We start from the raw sequence: 8,514 nt of genomic DNA, 5'->3' as shown, positions 1-8,514 counted from the left end.
AATCTTTTCCTGATTTGCTTGAATTTTTTTTTTTTGGTGAGTTACAGGGATGCTTCATGAACTTTATTTTTTCTTTAAATTAAGATTTTTATTTTTCAGCAATCAGATAATTATTTCTTTTTTCCCCCTTGCCTTCCATTAAAGGGAAAAGAACAAGAAAAACCTTGTTATAATATGTATAGTCTAGGCAAACAAATTCCTCTAGTAATTCTTCTTGTTTAGTGTGCTTCACTATCATCATCTGGTCTTTGCAAAAGAAGGAGGCAAGGTTGAACTTTTGGATCTTTTGTATAGTAGAAGGATTCCTGGAGGATTATGGGCAAGATGGGTCTGTTTTTTCAGAAGGACATCCTTCCTTTTCTGAATGTCCCAGGAATATATCAATTTTTATCTAAAATCCTGATCTAATACTTATTTTATGTTTCTTCTTCAAGTTGTGACTGGATGCTGACTTTTGGAGGGACATTAATTTCTAGGTTGGAAAAGTTGAACTAGTCAGACAGTGTCTGAAAGGACATAAACACATATGCTGATATCTCCAAGTATAAAGGCAGAGACTGTGAGGTACACAACAACCTCCTTAAAGTTTCTTTTAAACTGTGTTTCTGTGACTTTCATTCTGTGATATTGTTTGTGGATGATGAGTTATAAATGTTTTCTCAGTCTTTTTCCTGCCATTTGAGTGGGAATTCACATGTAGTATTGGACACAGTCATGAATTATTTAGTGTGATTATGATATGCCAGCTTTGTCACCCATCAGATAAGCACCACTTGAGGACTTGGGAACTTTCCCCATCCTAGAACCTTGCAATGGATTCCTTCTCTTCCTCTCTAGGAATTCATTCCCTTGGCTATGTTCAGTGCCAGTAATTACTATAATGGTGAAAAGCATTCAGAATAAGCTCAATACAACTTTGAAGTTACCAGGGGCAGGGAGTATTCAGATCATTTGAACAAGATTCATATTTGTGCAAGACATTGTGTGAAATGAAGAATATATCCAGACACAAATATAACAAATCCTTCCTAAAAGGAAATCAACTTTTGCTATAGGGAATGGAGATTTGACCTGATCTAAATTAGGAGGTAATTCTTTAGTTTGACCTTGTTTATTACTGCTTCTGTCCATGTGCTTTAATCTCCAACATCATTATGAAATCAATATTCTCTGACCAGAACTGTCCTTTTGAAATTATAGTTCCAATAGGTGCTGAATTCTACTCTAAGCTCAGATGAATCTACATCTTGTGTCCAGCTCCTTTGCTTTGGGATCAGCAACTCTTACCTTAATCTCCTATGTGACTCACTTTGCCCTACCTAAATGTATCACCCTATTGAGATCTTGGTGGTGATTATTTTCAGACCCTTCAGTTCATCTGTAGTTCCAGTTGTTAGTATATGTACATGTTCATCAATGGGAGGTAACCTGAGGACCATAGAAATATTGTCCACATATATATAAGCACCAGAAACACCATTGCCACAGCATTAATGTCAAGGAAATATATTGTTTGATGTTAACAATTGTTTGACCGGTTTATTATAGAGAAGTGGGAAGGCACAGGAATGAGCATTTTCCAAACATCTGTTCTAAGTATTTTCCTGATATTATTTGTGGGAATGCTTAATTGTGAATAGTTCTTAAGGCTCAGAAAGGAGATTGTATGGAGACAAAGATTCTCTGCTGTTTTTCTCTGGATTGAATAATGTGGGTTTAGCAGGAGACAATGAGGCTAAAATCAAAGAAAAATTATATGATAAAATTAGGTTCCTCTATATGCTGCTTGCAATTCACCCTTCCAGACTTATTATTCATTTCATTTTTTACTCACACTATGTGCCATTTAAAGTGGACTATTCAGTCTCCTATATCTATCTGTCTTTTCTTAGGATGTACTAGATCTCCCAGTGCATACAGCACTGATCTTGGAGTCAGGAAATGGAAATCCCAAATCTGGTCTCAGACATTTGACACTTACTTAGATGTGTAAACTTGGGGAAGTCACTTAAATCTGATTGCCTCACCTCCTGCTTCCATCCAGTCCTCCTGCTTCATATCTGATCACTGGACTCACATGGTTCTGGAGGAGAAATTCACTCAAATCCAAGCCATGTCTTAATCATGACATCACCTCCTCTGGTGTTATGGTCTTCTTCCAGAAAAAAGGAAATCATCCAACTATCATGTTGGAATGCACTTTGTCTTCATTTTGATCTTTTAGAATTACTAGTTTTCCTCAATTTCCTCAGTTGAAGACATATTTTCTTTATCATCCTTTTCCTTTTCTTTTCAGCTTCCTTTGCCCTGCCCCATGAAATTCTATTTATTTTGTCTATACAAATATGCTATCACCCTGTAAAATAAAACCTCCTTAATGGCAGGGATTTTGTCATTTTTTTTTGGTCTTTGTATCACAAGCATCTGCTGCAGTATGTATGGTGTGTAATAAGTATTTAATTATTGCTTGCTATTCTAGGTAAATATAGTTATGTGAAAGGTGCAGAGATCTCACTTCTCCAACTTTTACTGCAGAGATTTCAGAAGATCACCAGATCAAGCAACAGTCCCAAATCCAAAGTGACCCTTTAATAAATTTATTCATCCAGTCCAGGGTTAAACCAAAGAGCAATGAAAGAGGAAACAACGCAAAAGTCCCAGAGACTCTCCAGTACAGTAGTGAGGCAGTAGTATAACCAGGGGTGTCCTCAGGAGCACAGAAGAAGCAGGATTCTGATCCTGAAGGAAGAGAGGAGCATCCAGTGTCCTGATTAGGTACAGTCACTATAGAACTGTGACCTCACAGCGGGAATGAAAGAAAGGAGTGACCTAAGTGGGTGATTTTTTTTATTAAAAATGGTCTTAAGGAAAAGAAAGTTGGAGCGCGTGCTTGGAGCGACTGGGGGTCCGGGACCAGGGTAGCTTTCGTAGCGTGGATCGCTAGAGGCTCTCGGGGTTCGGGTTTGACTTCCTCACTTTCCAGTCTTTAACTCCAACGCCGAGAAGACATAGAAAGGCAACTTGCAAGCAGGCTATCAGCTTTTCAGCTTTTATAACTCAATAGATGAAATAAAGGAACAGGCCCAGAAGATCATCCCGTGCTGCCAAGAAAATGTTGTTGGATAGTACCAAGTCAGACGTAATTCAGATCAAACGATAGCATTTTGAGAGACGATTCTTCCCCAAAATTGCCAAAAAAATATTTGTCAAATCTGGGATTTGCTTTTTCTTATGCTAACACCAAACATAAGTTGCTCCAGTCATAGGTTGGATTATGCTTTACTTGGACTTCGGGGAGGGTAAGTGTTGGCATATTTGGTTTATTTACCTAGTGAAATTCAGCTTGTGCTATGCTGTGAGTTTTCAATGTTTACTTCTTAAATACTTTTTACAAATGTCTAAGTTAATGTAACAACATTTTATGAATTGGTTTATGTCATATGCTCTTTCCCTTTCATATCTGGGTTTTTTTGAACACAGGGGTCACAGTGATCCTTATACCACTGGGAGAAAAACCACAACTTTCTCCATCTCTTAATGATGGTAATAAGGATAGTACTATCTCATGTTTACAGATACCTTTTCCATGTAGCATCAAGATTCTTGTAATAAATGAATTGATTTATTGGCTGCTTTTTTTTAAACTAATGGAAAATAGCTTAATCCAATTGTTGGTTATATCAGTTATATCATGTTGTTCAGATACCTTTTCCAAATAGCTTCACGATTCCTTTTTTTTTAGGTTTTTGCAAGGCAAATGGGGGGTTAAGTGGCTTGCCCAAGGCCACACAGCTAGGTAATCATTAAGTGTCTGAGACCAGATTTGAACCCAGGTACTCCTGACTCCAGGGCTGGTGCTTTATCCACTATGCCACCTAGCTACCCCTAGATTCATGATTCGTGTAAAAATTTTATTGATTTAATGGAAGCTTTTTAAAACTAATGTACAATAATTTAAGTCAAATATTGGTTATGCCTAATTATAGTTATATTCCTTTTTTTGGGGGGGGGCTTTAATGAGGCAATGGGTTTAAGTGACTTACTCAAGGTCATACAGCTAGGTAGTTATTGTCTGTGGCTGGATTTGGGCTCAGGTCTCCCTGCCTCCAGTGTTGGTGTTCTATCCTCTTGGCCACTTAACTACTCTACCTGTTTTAAATTAACTAACTCATAAAATGTAATCATCAAGTGTTTTTTTAATATTTAAAAATAATTGACAATTCTATTGTAGATAAAAGTAATTGCTTATAAATTGAATCAGTTTTAGTTGAGTAATTATGAACAAATAAAGGATACTTGTCTACCTCATTTGTGTGGGGTACTCTTATAATGAATACGAAATGAAGATGAGAAGACTGTTGCTAATTTTTAACTGCTATAAATTAATTGAAAAAATGTGCTTTAGAATTATCATAAAGTGTCTTTAATGGTGAACAACTTGGGTATGTCAGAGCCACAGGGATATAAGACTGTGTTGGGTTCCTGTATATCCATCACCTTTACATAGGTCTGAATTTTTTAATGAATATGGAACTTCAGAAGGGGGTAAAAAGATGAGTGAACTAGATAGATAGATAGATAGATAGATAGATAGATAGATAGATAGATAGATATAGATATAGGCCTCTTCACAGGAAGAATTAAAGGAAATATGCACTCAATTATCAGACAGTGAGCAATCAGTAGAAAAATTAACAAAGGATATAAATAGACTGAAAGAAGAACTGACAACAAAAAGAGCAAAGACTCTAGTATCAACTGTAAGAAGCTGTGACCTAGGAACAGAAGAGAATTTTTTTCTCTCTGAAGCTTTATGGACATTTCCCCCAAGTTTTGGATTTCTTCATTCTGAAACATGATATGTGGTTGATGAAACAGGGAGTGGAATTAAGTATAAATTTCCTGATTTAGAGACCCAAAGACCATTCAAGAAAGCACAACTTGTAGAAATTCATGATCAGTCACTTTTAAGAGATCATGAAAACATTGATCAGAAAAAGTGAGCTAATAAGCAGTATGGAAACAGATGAAGATGCTGAGAAATTGAAGGCTATTAATGAATAGATGGAGTCACCAACTTTCTAAACTTTTCACACAATTTTTCTGATTGTCCCAATTAGATAAGTTGTAATAATATTCTGAAGTGTTGTTTTATACAAAATATTTTGGAGATTTGTTTAATTAGAAATGTGGTAATATTTTTATTTCAGTACTCTAGGAGTTTGTTAAAAATTACTAGTTATATTTTAGTTTTTGTAAATAAAAACTTCTACTGAGACTATTAAAATAAATCAAAACCAAAAAAGAGAAAGAAAGGAAAAATATATTAATGAAAAAATGGGGGAAAGAAGAAGGAACTTACTATCTCCCATAATTAAGGTATGGGTGTTGAAAAGATCAGAAAGATGGAGAAAGGGATGAGGGAATGTGTGACACAAAACTCTTTTTCATCTGAACTGAACCAAAGAAAAATTTAACACAGTTTCTCTCTACATTAACTTTAGCAGGGAAATATTGGGACAGCAGGGAAAGGGCATGGTTTAGAGGCATGATAGGGGTGATATAAGCAAACCAAAATGCAGTGTGACTATGACAGATTGTGAAAGGGAGATTAAGAGGAAAGAAAGAATAAGAATTTGAGATGAAGATTAGGTAAAAGGAAGAGAAAAGGAGCAGTGAGGCAAAATTATAGATTTGTTACAAATTACTAAGTTTTAAGCAAACTACTCTTTTTTGTCACTTTCTTTTTTTCTAGATTTTTTTAAATTAAAGATATTTGTTTTACAATTTCCCCCCTAATCTTACTTCCCTCCCCCACCCCCACAGAAAGCAATCTGTCAATCTTTACTTTGTTTCCATGTTGTACATTGATCCAAATTGAGTGTGATGAGAGAGAAATCATATCCTTAAGGAAGAAACAAAAAGGTCTAAGAGATAACAAGATCAGTTTTGTCACTTTCCAAAGAGAGAGTGGTGCAACAAAGAAATGAAAAAAAATAGAGGATAGGATGGAAGGAAATATACAAATGATGAGTAGAACCACAAATATGAGTGAAATGAAGTCAACTCCAAAGTGGAAGACAGTAACAGTGTAGTTTAGAAAGCAGAGTCCAACAAGATGTTTCCAAGAAATATAGATTCACAAAATTTTACTAAGGGGCTGGGTTAAAATTTAATTTTTCTTGGGTGAATTTCATTTTATTTTACTTTTTTTCAGGTCTAATTAAAAAGGAACAATAATAATAATGATGATTTCAGATAAAGAAACAGTAAAAATAGACATAATTAAAAGACATAAATAGGGAAGCATCAATTTAATTAAATTCTCCATGAATAGTGAATAAAAATCAATACTTAATATATATAAAGAGACACTTAGAGGTAGCTGCATAGTGCCTGTGGATAGAGGACTGGGTCTGCAGTCAGGGAGAGCTGAATCCAAATCTGATTTAAGACACTCACTTTCTAACTGATCTTGGGTAAATTTCTTAATGTCTATTTGCCTCAGTTTCCTCAATTATAATATAGGAATAATAATATCATATACCTTTTCAGACTGTTAAATGAGATAATATTTCTATCTTGAGTTACAATTAGTGTTTAATAAATGCTTGTTTCCTTCCATAATATCTGTGTAGCTGAAGTGAATGATATATCATCTGAAAACTTTCAGGCAGGTAGGTCTTATAGTAGGTCACTAGGTTGTGCAGAGGGTAGAATATAGAAGTTGGAGTTTGGAAGACCTGAGTTCAAATGTGATTGTAGCCATTTATTTGCTTTGAGACCTTAGATAAGACAATTAACCTCAGACTGCTTTATTTTTTTATTTTAAAAGTTAGGAATTATTCTATTACAGCTATACCTCAAAGATATTGCGAGTTTGGTTGCAGATAAGCACAATAAAGTAATTATAGTAATAAAATGAGACATGAATTTTTGTTTTTCCCAGGATATATAAAAGTTATATTTATACTATACTGTAGTCTATTAAGTGAGTAATAATATTCTGTCTAAAAAAACCAATGTGCATCCCTTAACTAAAAATACTATATTGCTAAAAATGATAATTATGATCTGAAGTTTCATTAAGTTGTCATCTTTTGGCTTTGTCTTTCCTAGCAGCTGATCAGGGTGGTGGTTGTTGAAGATTGGGGTGCCTGTGGTAATTTTAAAAAATAAGACAGTAATGAAATTTATCACATTGTTTGACTTTTCCTTTCACTTGAACACTTAGAGGTCTTTATATCATTATTAATTCATCTAATTTCAATATTGTTTTTAAGATAAAGCAATAGTAAAAATAGACATAAAAAGACCAGAGGAGAAGTAGAAACGGGGGAATAACTGGTCAGTGGAAGTCAGAACAAAGAACATTGATCAATAACTTTGATATGTGTGGCTTAAGGTACCCCAAAACAACTGCAATAGTAGCATCACAGATAATTGATCTTAGATTATCCTAACAGATATAATAATAATAATGAAAATAGCTTGAAATACTATGAAAATTGCCAAAACATTGGGCCAGCTAGATGGTGCAGTGGAACAAGCACTGGCCCTGGAGTCAGGAGGACCTGAGTTCAAATTTGGCTTTAGACACTTAATAATTACCTAGTGGGTGATCTTGGGCAAATCAACCCCATTGCCTTGCAAAAAAAAATTACCAAAATGTGACACTGAGACACGATGTATTGAAAAAATAATACCAATGGACTTTTGATGCATTTTCTTCTATTAAAGAAAACTTCAATTTATTTTACAAAAACCCTCAATATTTGATTAGCCCAATTAAACTGAGTTCAAGAAAATGAGTTATTCCTGTACATACCACCCTCAATAAAATTAGATAATATTTGCAAAATTCATTACTTACTTTAAAGGGCTACATCAATGCATTTATTTTTATTAATTATTATTGTTACATCAAGGAGAAATCCATGGTAAAACTGTAATAGTGGGAAGTCCCACTGAAAGTAGCCCTTTGTTGCTAGACAAATCCAGCCAAAAGATAAATTAGATCAAAGGTAAAGAACTGAATAAAATTTTAGAAAAATTAAATATGAAAGCTCTCTTTTTATTTCTGAATTTGAACAGAAAAGTTTCTTCTTCTGGTGGCTGCTGCCATAGGAACTAGAATTCTGGACCTGAAATCTGAAAGGCTGAACTTTGAATTTTGTGTGACTCTGAACAAAATCATTTGATTTTTCAGCATCAGTTTCTCGACTTGTTATATTGGGATAATAAAAATATTACTTGATCATTGTTCTATTTACATGAAATAATATTTGTAAATTATTTTACAAACTTCACATCACTTGATAGATACAATGGTATATTTTTCAGGAAAGTATAATAATGCTTTTACAGAAGTTGACCAAGTATGAGGGCATTTAAAAATGCTACCAATAGATTCAGAAAAAATAGAAATATTAAACATATCCCCTACTGAAAAGATAAATTTAAGTATAAATATATGAATAAAACCAATAAAACTATAATCATGAAGGAAAAATT

General features: G+C 34.1%; 1 pseudogene; it reads left to right on the top strand.

Moving 5' to 3' along the window:
- Positions 1 to 2,811: 2,811 nt before the first annotated feature.
- On the top strand, positions 2,812 to 5,064 carry LOC141512184 (BRCA1-A complex subunit Abraxas 1-like; annotated as a pseudogene).
- The last annotated feature ends 3,450 nt before the right edge of the window (positions 5,065 to 8,514 follow it).

This window comes from Macrotis lagotis, chromosome 2, assembly GCF_037893015.1.
Source record: "Macrotis lagotis isolate mMagLag1 chromosome 2, bilby.v1.9.chrom.fasta, whole genome shotgun sequence".
Lineage (NCBI taxonomy): Eukaryota > Metazoa > Chordata > Mammalia > Peramelemorphia > Peramelidae > Macrotis > Macrotis lagotis.
Note: the sequence above shows the minus strand (reverse complement) of the source record. Positions and strands in the feature narration are given on the sequence as shown.